This window comes from Telmatherina bonti (assembly GCF_933228915.1).
Source record: "Telmatherina bonti genome assembly, chromosome: 4".
Taxonomy (NCBI): Eukaryota; Metazoa; Chordata; class Actinopteri; order Atheriniformes; family Telmatherinidae; genus Telmatherina; species Telmatherina bonti.
The window spans coordinates 20,095,300-20,112,388 of NC_136622.1; the positions used below are offsets into that span (position 1 = coordinate 20,095,300).

A 17,089-nucleotide genomic window follows, 5' to 3' on the forward strand; every position below is an offset into this window, starting at 1 on the left:
AGAGGAAACAGATGCAGAAAAACAACTGGCAATGTTGTGTAATTATTCAAAACTTGATGTTTTATCTGGGAATAAAAGAAATCCTGAAAATCTTCAGCATGTTACCACAGACACATGTTATCTAATGATACAATACCATAAAAATTCAGATTAATTTGAACAAATATTGCATGGTCATTTATATTTATTATTAAAGTCTTTTTCAGGCATTATGTTGTAACAAGTACCTGCATTAAATGTTATTTTTTATATCATTCAACTTCTAATGTAAACTACCCATCACAAGTTTGGACACACTTTCCCACTGGATTTAATGAGAAAGTCTGTCCAAACTTTTGACTGGTAGTTTACATTTTGTACATTATTAACAATATAATGTAGGACACCCATTCAGAGAACAGCCGACTCTTAACTCTTTAGTTAAGTATTTAAAGGAGGAGTATTTAAAAAGTGTTGTAAAAATGACAAAATTGACAAATAATCTTCCCTCGTTTTAAGTCTTAGGAGGTCTAAAAAAGCACTGCAACCCAGTGCTTATACTGAATACAAGTATTCAGTTTTTTTAAAAAAATTAACATATCCATATCCTTCAAAGTAAATATTCTGAAAAACATATTTATTTTCTCAGACCTATTTTTTTTTCTCTATATAGATGAATATACCCCATTGAGGAATAAATGTTCAATCCTTTCATTATGTTGCATCAATTATTGCATTACATTTAACAGCTGAAAAATTTGTCATTTGATGGTCAGCAGTTTTGGAAAATGTTAATATGCAAATGAATCCCAAGTGCAAGACTGACCCTTATCCGCAACACCGACCAGTGTTTGGTTAAGGTTAGAAAAACGGATGACTATAATATCACAGTATATCTGTGTCACAAGTATCACAAATATCTGCCTGCAAAGTCTTACCTGTCATGGGTAAACACAAACAACTTGCTAGACACACAAGCCAGATGTTACTGTGAAAGTTATGCTGGATGAAATCTGGACCAAAATAAAAAAAAATAATAATAATAAAAAAAAAAAGTTTTAATCTTTGTTAACATCAAAACAAACAAAGATTCTGCAAAAAGGTCTTCAAGTGCAATACCACTAAAAACCACTAGGTTCTGGTTCAGTTTCTAGCTAGCGTTCAGTAAGCATCCTCAGCGAGGGAGAGAGTTAAAGGAAATTTATGGTTTTCATGCATGTGTTAGTTCAGTCCCAATTTCTTCATCAATGGTATGAAACAGCCTTTCAGGTCCCTCTGCAGCCAACCATGTCCAGTCCAGTCCAAAAATTAATATCTGCATGGATTGAATATGATGATTCTGCATGTGCCTACAAACTTCTGTTTATGAAACGAAAAAGCAGTATAAAGTACCAGACAAAGAAGTTGAAGTAAAGAAGAACAATATAGATGCCTATATTGGATTCTGCTGGACAAATGTCAAAACTTACCAAATTGTACTGTAGCATATGTATGCATGAAAGACCTGGCCAGGAAACTCCTGTGGCGGTGTGTGTACGAGGAGACATTGTTTACATGTGTCCACTCATAGACAAACCCAGCTGTTCATTTTGGTATCATGCTGGCTACATAGCAATGTCACATCATAGGTTTGTTTTTGGTACAAATGTGAAAGAAATCATCACAATATTACATATTATATAGTCACAATTAGATTATCATGTGTTGATTAATTTCACAACTCTGAAATGTACACAGTTCCATGACACTCCTCATAAGTCTTAAAGGTTTTTCATTTATTTCAATCTTTTGATGCCAACATTTCCAAACATAAAATGAAATAGTGCTGATCATATTTACGGATGAACCTCGAAAATATTCATAAAAATAGGATTTTTATTTTTGTTTTGTTTTTTTCATCGCTAACATTCAGTGAGTGCTGCTGAACTTAAATTGTGCATGATAATGAAATGACAAAAGTAACTATAACCTTTTGTTTCAGTGTTGCGTTAGATAAGCATTAAAGTCATTTGACTGAGTTACTGGACACTTATAAAAGCAGGCAGTTATCCTGCAGGTATTTAGATGTTGTCAGTTCTTTGGATGCAATTTCTTCACATCATGACTCAACAATGACACGTTGGGCATTATTCTCTGCAATCAAAGACATCTAACAAGAAAAACTTACTCTGTTTGAATGGTGGGGGGGTAACTCTTTCTCTGCTTTACTTTCCCACTCTGACACATAACGTAAACAAGGTGACAAACACTTACAAACAGATGTTGTTTAACATTCTCTTCATTCCTGATCTGCCAATATGTTCAGACAAAATCATTTGGAGAAAAAAAAGACAATATTGAGGGATCTTCATGATTAATCAATTGTGGTGTACAATGCTATGATTAATTATGAAATCAAGTATTCATGACATGCCTGTTGTGACAATGAAGTTACTTCTACACAGACATGCCATGTTGGACTAAAATACTTACAAAATGTTGAAGTTATCACTGTGACAGAAACATGTAGGAACTGACATTGATGAAAGTAGCATGATATGCCTCCAACATATTACAAGTAAATCATCCTTTCCTGGAATGTCTAACATAACTATTAAAAATGTTCTTTCCACCCATTTTCCAAAAACGGTAAAGAATAGCCTAGAAAACGTTCCTATCAACTGCAGCATCTAGTGAAGCCTGACTGTTAGTGAACTACAGAAACCATGCAAACCAATATGAGCTGCTCTGATAATATCCATTTTATCTCCTATGGCAGTTACATGCATCACAAGAACAGAGAAATGTGTTCTCTCTCCCAAAATGTCCCATTTTTTCATAAAAACCCTTCTTAAAAATTTTGCTCAGCTTGTTTTTTCCCCATTACCTCGATAGAAGTTTATTTTCCGGTTTGGAGTTTGGTAGCTAATCTGTGATTGGTCAGACATTTGAAATGGGCGTGGAAGTGTAAAATTATGATGGATACTGTTTTACTAATGAAAAAAGTTGAACAGAGATTTTTTTTTTTTTGGGGGGGGGGGGGGGCTAAAAATCCAGAAATCTTTACAACACAGGCATGCACAATAAAGGCATGCGCAGCACCCCATGCAAACACATGACTGTACTGCACAAAATGCCACAGATGACGTTTTTCATCATATGAGATGTCTGTGTCAGAAAGAACCTTTTTCTTTAATTGCCTACCAGACAAAATATAGAAATCTCTGTTGTTGTAGAGTATGTTCTGGACTTCCGTCTATTGTTACTGTGGTAGACTGTTTTTTATCTTTTATTTTGAAATGGTCCAATGTTGAAGACCAAAAAGACATTTCCTGTATGAAATTTTCTGATCTCAAATGTTTTAGGCCTTGTCCACACACAGCAGGGTATCTCACAAAACAAAGATATTTTTCTATGACTTGACCTGTTATCCACAAAAAAGGATTCTTTCAAATACCTCCAACCAAAGTGAAGATTTACAAATAGTATGTTTGTTCATCTGCATGTGGACATAACCAGAGTTTTACATTACAAAACGTCACTGGCTGTGACAAAAACCGCTCAACTACAGATGTGTGACCCGTGTTTCCACTCAGAAATGGCATGGATGTCCTCTGAATGTACTTAACAATGTGCTAAATATAGTTGGGTGTGGACAGATTTTTTAAAGATAAAGTGGTGTGGACTCAAGTTTTTTTGCGGGTGGGGGGGGGGGGGGGGGGGGGAGGGGGGGTGTACATGGCCTTAATCATTAAAGCTCAATTTCCTCCTACACTCTTGGCTAAACTTGAATTAAACTAGTATTTTTTGCCTTGTTAAATTTATCAATAAAGTAAAATAGTAAAATATGGTTGAAACAAACAAAAACAACAAAACCAAAATAATACAATCCAAACAAAGATATATTAATGTCAAATTTAGAACAGACGTAATTACTCTGTTCAAAGCTTCATTTCAATATGCTCATATTTCTCTGCACCTATCTCTCATATGTGTGGCAACAGTGCTTCTTCCCCTAACAGACGGGATTAACTCCTTACATGTTCAACATGATCCAAAAGTGTAAAAACTGTCAGAGAGACCTTTAATCTGCCTTTGGAACAAAGCCTTTTGTACAAGGACTAACCTGACCTTGTCACTGCAAGTTTAACTTGCTGTCTGTTAGGCAGTATAAAGCCCTAGCCAGCCCTTTTCTGCTTCTCCCCTCTAAATCTTCCTCCCTCCCTCTCCTTTGGTCTCCCTCTTCCTAGGCACTGAACTGGGGTTGGGGAGGGGTGTAACTACAGCACCAAATGCTGTGTTAATCCCTGTTTCTCTGAGATAGCCAACAGTAAATCCTAGGCCTCTGTAAACCAATCTCAGAGTTTTTTATCTTGATTTATTAGATTACGTGTCCCGGGTCCCTGAGCCCATGCTACATATACTAATCCTAATCGGAATAGACAAGTATTAGCCCAGTTCAAGGGGAGCTAAACAGCAGCGTGCCAACTTTCAGTAAGAGGGAAACTACAAGCTTATAGGCTTGATAGAGCTTTTTATCCATTTTCCTTTTTTCTCCACTTACATTAGTAGAGTGAGTGTGTAATTAAATACATAAATCCTGACACACCAACCCTCAAAAGGACTAAAACCACTGAAGCCCGTCCAGTTTGGCATTCTTCTCCCTGCACAATGAAGTTACTCAGCCAAGCCCAATCATTTGTATTTTTCTCAGATTTTTAACAGTGAGCAAAGCAAACATGAAAGTCCCACTGAAAACAACTCCAAGAATTAATTTTACATCTCAGTGAATTCAAGGCAGTGTTGTCAAATTATTAGCAACAGTGCTACGTAACCAATTTCCCTTGGTCCAGAGACTGTAAGTAATCACTTTTCATCTGTAATAAGAAGTTGCATATAATTAGAAAAGGTGTCTCTTCTCTGTTTGCCATCTGCAGGCAAACTGAGGCCACCAACTCATTGTTAGCGAGCTTAAAGCATAATGAAAGCACAATGCAAACTGCTGCTCTAACACTGTTGAACAGCAACTGGGTTAGGCTGGATGGAGTCCATGTGACACATGAGGCCAGGGCTGGGGAACATTAAGAAGTGTCTGCTCATACACTAATGCTGGTGGCAGCTGTTAGTCTGCCAAAAACTGCAGCAGCAGCAGCAAGGATATCCTGAAATACTATTGAAAACCACTAAACCTCCTCCTCGCTGATGTAAAGCTATACAGTTGGTCGGCGCCAGTACGATCACTGATCAATCTGGGAAAGTTAAAAATGGAGCCAGGTTTGTGGACTAAACGTGCTGCTTTTCAGCTTGGAAGGTCAGACTGGTGATGACAATGAGCATATCTTGCTGCATTTTGAGAGATTTTACAACAGCAGCAATGACTGCAGCATATGTTTATGCATCTGTGTGTATGTGTCTGTCCGTGTATTTCTGTCGCTGCATGAGTACATGTGGATTTTTGTGGCATCACCCGAGCGCAGAGGTTGCCCCTGCTCGCTGCCCTCAGGGGTGACAGGGGAGCTAAGGGAGATGTGACAGCCATGTCTGCTCGCTGTATGTGTTTGTTTGCCCCTGAAAATGAGACACCAATCTCGCCCGAGCCCCCTGGGCATGTTTAGCTCTGCCTCTACTGCACTGCCTTCATCTGATACAAAGTGGAAGTCCACTCCATGATCGCATGTATCTCTGCTGGTGGGGTGAAAGTTGATACATACTGACTGTGTAGAGGAAGAAAAAAAAAGTTTAATTGATTAATCCCTTTACCTTTTCAGTTTAAAACCTAAACAAAAGAGACTAGAAAAGATCTTTACTACAACTGCTGTGTTATGGTGTGTAGTAATGTCGCCATAAACAGCCCAATAAAGTGAGATGTGATATGTAATGTTCAAAGAACACGATACAGGGCCTTTGCCTGACAAATAAAAGTGAGGAATGAATTTTCTTTGCTCCAGTGTTTTGTCCTTAGACCTAAGTGTCACCAAGTGTACTTTGCAAGGAATATTCATTTCCTTAGGATGGCCTCGTCAGCCTTGTGACCCAATCCATATCCATTCTGTCCTGTCTGCCCTCCCCAGTCCCTGCCTCTTTTCTGTAAGTGGCAGATATTTCACCTGCCTATCAGTTTCCTTTTAAACGTGCTGCTATATGCAGGAAAGGCGCCCATATAGGGTCACTGACTGTCCTCTACAGGGCCCTCTTTGAAGCAGCTATCTGGCAGTCTCTTGTTCCTCTCCTTCTATCACTCAAATTACAGCAAGTGGAGGTCACTGCTAGAAAAGAGGTTCACCAGAGCTGAATAACTTAGATTCAGGTTAACTTATCATTATGATAGAAAAAGTACAAGTCTTTCGTGACTCAAAAAGCAGATAATAAATGTAGGCCTCCCTAATTTCTGTTTATAACAGTGAAATAGTAGGTTTCTTTCATTTGACTTCACTGCCTGGAAATGTGTCTGGAAGATGTTCAGCTTTGTATTGAGAGCCTGCCTGGAGAGCAAACTCTATCTGCAGGAGTGTGCTTGTGTATGCAGCCTGCAGCAAATTCCAGTTTACGACCAAATAATGGGAATCAGATCATTTCCATGCAGAAATGCGCAGCGGGAAGGAAAGCAGCTGCTTCAATGTGAGGAAGGTAGAAGGAGGTTAAAAGGAGTCAATGGAGGCTAAAGAGACAGCAGGTTTACCAATGACAGAAAGAGTGGCCAGGGACTGCAGTTCAGGACTTCTGGAAACCACATCAAACAGGCTATGGAGCACTGCCAAAGTGAACACACACCAACTGTTGCAAAAAAAATGATGAGAAGGAAAAAAGGGAGGGGGAGAAAAATGAAAATAAAAGGAAAGTTCAGTAATATAATAGAAATGAGTACGTTTGAGGATCAGAGGAAAATTAGAATAGAAATTCATGGCTGTATTAGCTTACAGACGGGGACAAAGAAGAAAAGAAGAGAAATGGAGACCATTATTAAGCATGTACTTGTGGGATAATTCTAATGCTGTCATGTTATCATAGGTTTTAATAACTTTATTTTCAGTGACTTTCAGCATTACTGTAAGAACAGGTTTGAGTTTGATGCATCGCATCCAGGAAGGTATGACAGGTAGGACTTTGTAAAAACAGTTTAACATGAGGTCTGTAATGCTGATGAAGTTGAACTAGTTAGAGGGCAAAAGAAACAGAAAAAATATGTAAATGAAATCAGTTTTACTGGAAATTTGGATGTATTATTAAAACACTTAAACTTTGCAGTTTTTACAGAAGATGGAAAAACCACAAACTTTCCATGTTGTGCAGCTTTGCAGCCTGCCTAGGATTATTTGAGTCTAGTTGTCCAGTTTTAAAAATTTGATTACTTGTGTTTACAGTTTAGTTGTTTTTAAGCCTAGTTTTTGGGCAAACTTTTTTCTTTCTTTTTCTTTGTTTTTTTGGTAGTGTCATGTAAACCTGGTTAGAGGTAATGTATGGGCTACAATACATGTGGGTGTAATCAACACAGTTATAGATGCTAAATGGAAACAATATAATATTCCATTGTAATAAAATAAAATAAAATGTGGAGCATCCTGCCATACAGAGGACACAGTGCTGAAATAAGACATCTTGCTATTTTCAGATCTTCCTCAAAAGTCCATAGATTGAATACTTTCACAACAAAATCAGCACCAAATCGTTGCCAGACGAAGAGTTAAATCTAGTTAACGTGGTTTTATGTGCTGACAGAGCACTTACTGCATGGATTCAGAAGTCCATTCCCAGTCAATCAAAAAGAATGAATTTACTAGATGAATACATTATTTGAAAACATTTGACATTGCACTTAGCAAAAACCTTCATTCTAACATTAATATTATTATATTCTTAACTACCACACTGCATTACTAGCCCCCTCCATCAAACTTTTATTTACATTACTTTTTTTTGTTATCTGTATTTGGATTTTGAACCACAAAAAACATGATTTTTTTAATCTAAACATCAGAGGGATTAAATATCCAGTTAATTCATAAAGTAATTTTTCATTTTATTGGTGGTTGGAATTTTGATAGACCTAATAGGCAATTCCAGCATGAACTCAAGCCGGTGATTTTTTTTTTCTTAAGTGTTTGAGAAGACAGGGGAACATTCTTCCACATAATATGCTATTAGAGCAAACTTTAATAATGGATGCACTCTGCTTCCCAAGTCTGTGCTAACTTTAGTTGACAACTTAGTGTTCCTCCCTCTCACCTAAATAGATGCCTTTCTTGCTTCCACACATTACTGGATCGACTGCATCCAGGGAAATGTTATCTATTTGTTCAATAGAAGATTCACTTACAAGGTATAGAAATGTGGGTTTGCGTTGATTCCTTCATGGTTCAATTTCAACCATGATGCAGAACAAATCTGTTAAAAAAAAATTCATTTAGTCTTGTGAATGCTAGTATTAAGGTATAAACTGTGTTGAGATGTGTTGGCATTTTATGTCATGTTTCACTGCTGGCTGCTGACCAAATCACCCATTAAGGCCAATGAAGAGAACATGAAACTTAACCTTGGCAGTCGTGTGCTTGTACTAAAAATCTTTTATAAACATACATTTGTAAAATGTAAATAAAAAAATTTATTTTTGATAGATAGATAGATAGATAGATAGATAGATAGATAGATAGATAGATAGATAGATAGATAGATAGATAGATAGATAGATAGATAGATAGATAGATAGATAGATAGAGCTAAATGTACAAAAGTATAAAAGCTAATAATAATATGAAAAATGCAGAATGAAAAAGAATGCTCCAACATACATTTATTCTCAGCCAAGCTTCCTGTCTGGCCAGCACCATCATAAGACTGGGTATGAAAGTACAGTAGTCTGGAAAGCCCACATGCAGCCATGCCTCCATGAAGCAGAAAAGACCACTCGATAAGACTCCCTTTGAAGATCCACTCCATAACTTTTCAGCTTTTAAAATATGCATTTATGACCTGTTTTGTTATTTCACCAAAATTCATAAAGCGAATTTCCGGAGCTGTCACTGGTGAGTGAACTTTCTGAGCCGGGACCCAACGTGACGTTTCGCGTCACGGTATAAGGAACTGGCTGTTTTGAACACACAACATTGCTGACTCAGCAAAAAATACAAGACGATAAAAATAGAGAAAGGGACAAAACAAGAGTCATCGAAAGATTGTCTTTTGCTAGGTGGAGAGAGATAACAGGTCAGATAGGGTGCAAGATGGATGCCGAATTAGCTGTTGATAGAGGGCACATGACGTGGAAAATGGCAAACTTCTATAGTGTCTTTAAATCAGTGCCAATAATTTAATCATTTAAATTATTACAGTGCAGTCTTTCCCAAATATGACAAAAGAATCAGAAGGTCCAAACCTACCTTATTAAAGAGAAATAACATTTAGGGCTGGATATACTAAAGGTTCACAAATACAACAATGTGCGCAAACTCATTGCTCATCCCAAAAAAATGGAAAAAACAGTTTACTATTAGTGCACACAAAGGGTTGCATCGTTTTAAAGGTGCAAAGTAGCACATCTGATTTGAGATTGTAGGTCTGCTGCAATGAATATACAACATGGGGCATTTCCTCGTAATTTTGCATGTGTTGGGAAGAAAAAAATTACATTTATTAAATTTAGTACCCGCAAAGTCATATATCAAGCCTGAAATCAGTTTTGCGTACAGAAACTGTAGCTATACCAATCACATGTCAAAAAATGTTGAAAACAGTCCGTTACTGCACATACGTAGCTGCAGAATTTAAAAAAGCAAGGAGATGCAGAAATCCTATTGTTTACCTTTGTGTAACTATTTTGTGTTTGAATGGAAAAAAAAATCATCACAACAAATGACTTATCCAGCATTGTCATTTTGGAGCTGATGGAGGAACTTAAGAGGCGGACGCAGGAGTTGCACAATGCTGGTTTGCAATGACAAAACTTTTTGCAAATCTGGATTTTTTTTCATCTGGGTCATTTTAGCAAATGGTGGTCACACCTGGAATTTCCAAATCCCATTTTTCATGCCAGACGGCCTACAGTTGTAGGAGTAATTTATCGCACCCATCTGCAGCTATGTCCCCCCGCAGACATTGAGCATGTGACAAAAGTCACAAACAAACACATCTGTTGAATATGCAGCTAGAGGAATAACTCTGGGAAATCCAGGTACTTCTAAAAAGCCTTGCTTGGTCTCATTTAATGACTGCCGACTACATGGAAATCTAATAAACTTGGCCATTCTGCGATACATGGCATTTAGGACTTCTGTGATGCTAAAGACATAACTTCCAACATTGTGGCAAAATATCCTGGTCATTACATGATTATTTTATTTTGAGAAACAGTTCTCTGTTGTCCGAGATGTGAAATGTCAAGTTTGGACAAGGCTGGCTTGTGGGAGGGTTAATTTATGAAATCATCAGTAAAAATAAATTACGCTAATATTTGAAACAAGAGCCTCTGTCATATTCAATCATGTTTCCTTTTTTTTAATTTAATGCTGCATAATTCCTACACCTTGCGCTCGCCACCCGTTATATTCACAGATTATTTATTATACTATGATTATTATTTAGTTCCCCATCAAATGTATGGATATCTTTTTAGTTTTCCATTGTTCACGTCGTTTTTACTGACAGAAGTACCTTTTTATGCAATGTGGTCAAATTGAAGATTTTTTTTGTGTGGCAGTCAGATTGAAGTCAATAGAATTCCTTTTGTGCTTTTTTTTCCAAACTTGCCATATTGCAAACCAAAAAAGACATAAAAATACTCTTTTAAACAGGGTGTTAACACATTTGCATCTTCCACCATTTACACAGTAAATCACCTACAAACTGTGGTTTTAGCCCCACACGCTAAATTCTGGATTGCACATCCAAATTTGGATCTTAGTCTATATCCGGCCTTAGTTTAAACATCAGAGTTGAACATGATTCCTTGAGCAAACCCAATGACTGAATCACAAAATATCCTTGATGCAAATTATTTGTCTCATTGCCTTATTTCATCCACATAAATATAGCAGGCTTGTATTTTAAAGAATTAAAGGAGCTAAATCAGAAAAAGAGACAAAAAATCTCAAGTTTGGGACTATTTTAATCATTTAAAAAAAAAAGCACAAACGTGACAGGATGACTATAAAAATTCCAGTTTACACATCTAGTCCTCAGAGTGGAACAAACAGAAGGTTGCATTTGACATTGAGATTTTAATGTTCATTTGGTTTGCTTGTCAGTTGTGATGGACACAAGCATGTGTTCACTGAGGCTTGGGTTGGGTGGTACATTCTCTTCTTTATTTTTTTTTTCCCAAAAAAAGGGACTTACATTTATTGTATAGGAAAAATGGAGCATAGATTCCACTGAAATGTCTACAGAACTGCACCACCAGAGCAAGCACCCCTATTTTCCTCAATTCATCTCTTTTAGAGCAGCTGCAGTCTTTAAACTGTTTAGGTGCACAAATGTTCAAAGTCATTTTACATGACAGTACAACCAAAATCAAAACACAACGTTACCAACAGTGATTTTGACACATGATATTGTACTTGTAAAAAATATGTTATTTCAATGTCTATTTCCTGTTCACCAATGAAAATAGAAAAAATGAAATAAGACGTTTTTATTAGGTTTTCAGTTGCATTAACTTGCACTATGACTGCAGAGACAGCAGGACAAAACAACAGCTGTTCACTGATGAACACTTACTTTACATCAGGTGGAGAGCAATAATCTAAAGTTACAGATAATTAACGAAACTCCTACAAATGAAAGAAATTCTACAGCAAAGACAGAAAGGAAAGGAAAACTAATGTCTTAGTTTTAAATTCCATTAATACCATAAACTAATTTCATAAATAATTCTAATGCCATCTTTCATAGATCATTTTCTTTGGTTTTTTTTAAACTGTCTCAGTTTAAAAAAGTCACAAGGAATCTGGAGCCTATCCCAGCTCTTTGCCAGTGAGAAGCAGACTAGATACTGGACAGGCCACCAGTCCATCACAATTGATAAAATATTCAATTACCTGAATAAGTGTTTGCTGAAACCTTAAGAATAATGCAAAAGGCACAAATGAGTGCAAGCTTCATTCTGAACATTGGTTAGAACCGATAACATGGTTAATGACCAGATCCCTTTACTCTTCTTGATAACAAATGACAGACTTTTCCAACTTGGTTAACTGTATTGAAAAACATATTGTTTCTAAAATCAGTGCCTATGAAACCTTCCATATACAGGAAAATTCTAAGGCATTTAATCTGTGTATATTATTATATTCTTGGTAGTGTTACAAGAGGTAAAGCTCCACATGGGATCAGAGTTTTGTACTGCGGTACAAAGTGGGCACAGAAACGGCTTTGCTGCTTTTGGCAGTCTGTGGCCATAGACTGCCATGTTAATGGCCAGAATCCACAATCTCCACAATGCTCTTGGCAGAGGTTCATGATCTCAAGGGAATATTATGCAATTTCCTGTCATATTTTTTTGACAGTTGGTACAGCTGACTGCCCTGTCATCTCTGTGGTGTGATTGGCCCTGCCAAAAATACTAGAATGAGCATTATTTACTGACCTCAGTGCATGCACTTTTGTGAGGACATTGTGCAGAAACCTGTTTAGGTCTCTTCTGGCTCCGAAATAGCTTGCCTAATATGTCAGCTCCTAAATTCTAATCTCTGGAGACCACAAACTAATGAGTGGCCTTTTTTATATGGCCTAAAACTGATCAGCATTGAAGTTTTTCATATTAACCGTCATCAAACTGGAATTTTGTTAGTTTGTAACAGGTGAAATCATTTTCAGAACAGAGATTTAATTGACAATCACAACGTTTCTCACTAACGATCAAATGAAAAATAGCGATGTGAATATCATAGGTGTGCTCAATATGGAAGAATAATAAGCTTTTCTAAACTTTCGACAAAACTTTCGGCTTTTTCCCCTTGAAGGCGTCGCCTTAGTTAATCACCGGCTTCATACGGAGCAGGTACAGAAGTTTCTACAAAATGTGAGTAGCGTGGTTATTGCTATAGACATTAAGTAGATTTAACTCTTCGTCTGGCAACTTGCTGCTTTTGTCTTTGTAACAATAACTCCCCATCCTGTTTTGTAAAATGCGCCTGCATATTGCTGCCACGTGTTATCCAGGAACAAACGGAATTTAAAGAACAGCCAAAAAAAAGGACAATGTGATCAAAGCTTATTTGATAATTATATTAATATACTACAGTGCTACGAATATTCAACACACAGGAACTTTAAGCTGTTGTTGCTGACTATCTTTTCTATCTTGTCTTTTCACAGAGTGTCCAGCAAAGTGCCCTCCCAGTCTGCAGTCGGGCCCCATTCTCAGGGCTATCAGGAACCAGCCACTTGTTCAGCACCTGACTAATACCCACTATAATGTCACTTCTATATTTGTATCCTGCTAATCTGCTCTCAGGCTCCAATCTTTTCCACTTTCTTGCAAATTTATCACTAGACTGAAAGACTGCTGCCAGATCCTAAGTGCCTCACCCTTTTAAATTAAATAGCGGCATTTGTGATAAAGCCACTAAATTCCTTATCTAACTGACCCGAAGAGTCTTTCAAGGCAAAGTGTCACTTTTCCTAAACTGGAGCACTTGTGACGCCATACACCCCACCTCAACCAGCTGCAACACAAACACATACATGCACACACGCACAGACTGACAGTTTTCTTGTCCTTTTCAAGGACAGAATCAGGTCAAAAATAGAACAAAACACAAGTGAGGCATGTTCTGGAAAGGACGGGCACTTTTATGAAATGCATCCATAAATAGACACTTAGTGAGGTTTTTCATTTTCAGTTACTCGTGTAAGTAACCTGCTTTGTTTTACACTAGCACTTTACTGTAATAACTGTTGTGTAGTCGTATCGTGTTACTGGAGAGTCATTTAAACTGACATATTCTAGCAAATAAGAAACGCACTGAGGATTTTTTTTATTTATATATTTTGCTTCAGTGTTTTTTAAATGGGTAGTTATTCTATTACTCTGTTGTTGTTTTCCTCAGTATGCGCAAGACAGTAAGATCAAACATCTCCATGTATGTCTTCTTAACTGCACTTTGTCTAATGGATATTTTACCTAAAACCACCAAAACTCTGTCAGCTATGCAAAGCTCATTAATCATTCTCAAAGAAAGAATCCCAAGGCCAGCGACTCCAACTTATGTTATCTTGTCCTGTGTCTGGATTCAAAGAAACACCGGCCTGTCAATAAATTTTTGTTCACTTCCTTCCCATTGTGGATTCATGACCTAATAAGGCACTGTCTGAATTCTGGAGTTATTTTGAGTTTGTGTGATAATGCTCACTCTAACTTTTTTCCTCTGTAGAGATTCTTGCAGAAGGCCAGCCAGGAACTTGCAAAGAACAGCAGTATGATCGGATAAAAGAGGGAAGACAACAGATACAACTACTATCGCCTTGGCTATGGCTACAACTGATGCTTGTCATAAGTATAACAACAAGCATGTTAATAATAATAATTACAGCATGGATGTGAAAAGGTAAATATTCAGCTGCGCAAAAACTATAACACAGTTCAGACATACCTAAAATTAATTTAAATAAGTGTGCTCCGTTAAAAAGCGCACACATGGTTTGCAGAACCCGTACTGAAATCATTTCTGCAGAACATTCATAAGAAACTAAATTTGGGGGTTTTTTTTATTGTGTTTTGGCCTCTTCTTCAGTTTCTAATCTGTTTTTGATAAGGTGAGATGTGGCTTCCTTTCCATGCCTGCTCCATTGTTTTACTTTATTTTTTTTCCAAGAGGAATGAGACTAAAACATACTGTTCCTATGTAGAAGGTCAAACAACAATGTTATGAAACTAAGAAAAAGAGACTAAAGGTAACAGCTTTGCACCAACAGGGGATTCCTGTTCCTTGGCAAGGACGTGTCTATATTAGTCTTCTGATTTATACTTAAGAGCAAAAATCTTCACTTTAGCACTGTGGGCTCCTTGCAGTGAGACTTCCTCTTAATCTCAGTCTCTTGTGTTTATTTATCAGTTGTGAAAACTGTACGCTGAAGGACTCCTTGATTATTTAGACAAGACTCAGGAGTATTTCCTGGGCCAACAGAGTGAAATCTCTGATGCAGGGATCCAAGCAGGCAGCTTGCTTAATACTTGACCCATGACCTCTCCTGGGTAATAATGCTTCCATATCTATCCTCACACACGTAGCGGTAGAGAACAATCACATATTCTGATGCCTGGAGAGGTGCCATAAAGCTGCAAAAAGCACAGTTAAATAAACAAGTTTCTATTTCTATCAACTCCTTTGTTGTGACTTTTTTTGAAAGACCTTTCACATGCGTATCTTATCAAAATAACAATATCATATGAAAAGAAGATTTAACATGTTAATTCAAAAAGAAAGAAGTTACAAAATGTACATTACCAATGTTACAGTGTCTGACCTGTGGAATTTCTTCTTTCCTTTTTTGATCCACATGAGTTACAGGAAATCAGCATTTAGTATTTTCAGCATTACTTTTCACAGACTCACATTGACCCCTGCTTAACATTTCTGGCATTTTCCATTTTCTTCACTTTTTGACACCCTTTTCCCCTTTCAGCTGTTCCTCCCTTTAGTCATACCCGCTTCACACAATTCAGAAAATCTCCCATAAAGCCAAGCAACTGCAAGCTGAGAACTGCTTGCAAAAATAAAGGGCTCTCAGAATAGATAAATAAAATCTCTGTTATCCAGCTGCCCTCCCTAAATCACTCCCAACCCCTTCAACAAGTGGTCACAAGCCGGGGCAAAGCAGACTCTTTCAATAGCACAAAACAACCACAAAAGAGGATTCTTCTAGATTCCAAAACTGATTGCTCAAGTTTTACAAGTGAAAACTGGGCTGAATCTGTATCTTTGAACATAATTACAGTATGTCCTTGTATCATCCTTCCTGTTGGTGAAGCTTGCTGCCCTGCAAACATTCCTGGGAATGAAAAAAACATTCTGAAAGAGGGGAAGTGGGAGGTTTGTCAAGCTTATTTTCAGTCAATATTTCAGGACTTCAGCTTTTCTGTGAGAGGGGAAAACGACTGAGAGGACACATAAACACTGAGACAGACACTCCCCGTATTTCACACAACTATCGCAGCATGAGAGCTCACATGTTTGTGAAAGTTTCAGTAAAATAAGAATCAAGAACTGTTATATTTTTTAAGTGTGACTGAATCCCACAGCTAGTCATCCAGCCTAACAACTACATGTTTTATGCGTTGGCACTATTGCTTCAGATTTCTGCAGAGCAGTTCCAAACACAGTCATCTCTTAAGGCCAAAGCCGACACATGTAGCTTGCACTTCACACGAGTTACTTAACATGTGCTTTTCTGATCTGGAAAGACTTTCAGGCAGTTGCTAATATTAGCACATTTTAGCTTTTTTTTTTTTTTTATGAAGAATGATCAAACAAGTGGAGCACCCAGCTGACAGTAATGAAGCCGCTTTAACTTGAATTCAAATGTCTTTCAAATAAGATGATAACTTTATGACATTCTATCAGCCTTTTAACAGCACAAAAGCATAATGTTTTCATAAGGACATCATAAAGATAATATTTGCAACACTCCCTACAAGCTATGACAGAGAACAAAAATTCACAGAAACACTTTCAGTCGTGGAACATTCAAACTGTTTGCTTTAACATCATAACTTCACTCTGGGTGAAACCTAAATACTCACTTTTGTTAAGGTGTTTGTGACCAGGTAAACCATATACACACAAGGTACTGTACAAGCAGTCAGATCCTTGCTTTCATACAGCTAACAATGCAGTGGTCAGACTCACCAGGACAATAAATCCACAGCCAGCACAGGGATGGTCTCTGAAATCCCTACAATCAGGCTGCAGATAAATGGTATTTTGTGCTGACTGCATTGTCTCCTGCCTCTATTCTGGTAATCTAATGTGTGCTATATGCTCTTGGTCACCTTGACTTTGGTTGCCATAGTGCTCAACACAAACACATCCCCACCCAGAAATACACCAAATAAGGCTTGGGGGAAAATCTCATAATCAGACGGCACAGAGGGAGAGGCAGATACAACCTTAAATATATTGTAAACAGGTCAAAGCTA

At 37.4% G+C, this 17,089-nt stretch overlaps 1 protein-coding gene across 2 annotated transcripts in view; it reads right to left on the reverse strand.

The window, feature by feature from the left end:
• Positions 1-17,089, reverse strand: part of casz1 (castor zinc finger 1) — a 175,004-nt gene that overhangs the window by 91,490 nt on the left and 66,425 nt on the right. Inside the window, exon 1 of one of the 2 annotated variants that reach the window (XM_079239670.1) lies at positions 15,418-15,520. The exons of the other annotated variant lie outside the window; for it this stretch is intronic. The gene's annotated coding sequence lies outside the window, so the exon portion shown is untranslated. Of the gene's footprint in view, positions 1-15,417; positions 15,521-17,089 lie in introns of those variants that run through there. 2 annotated transcript variants of the gene reach the window in all.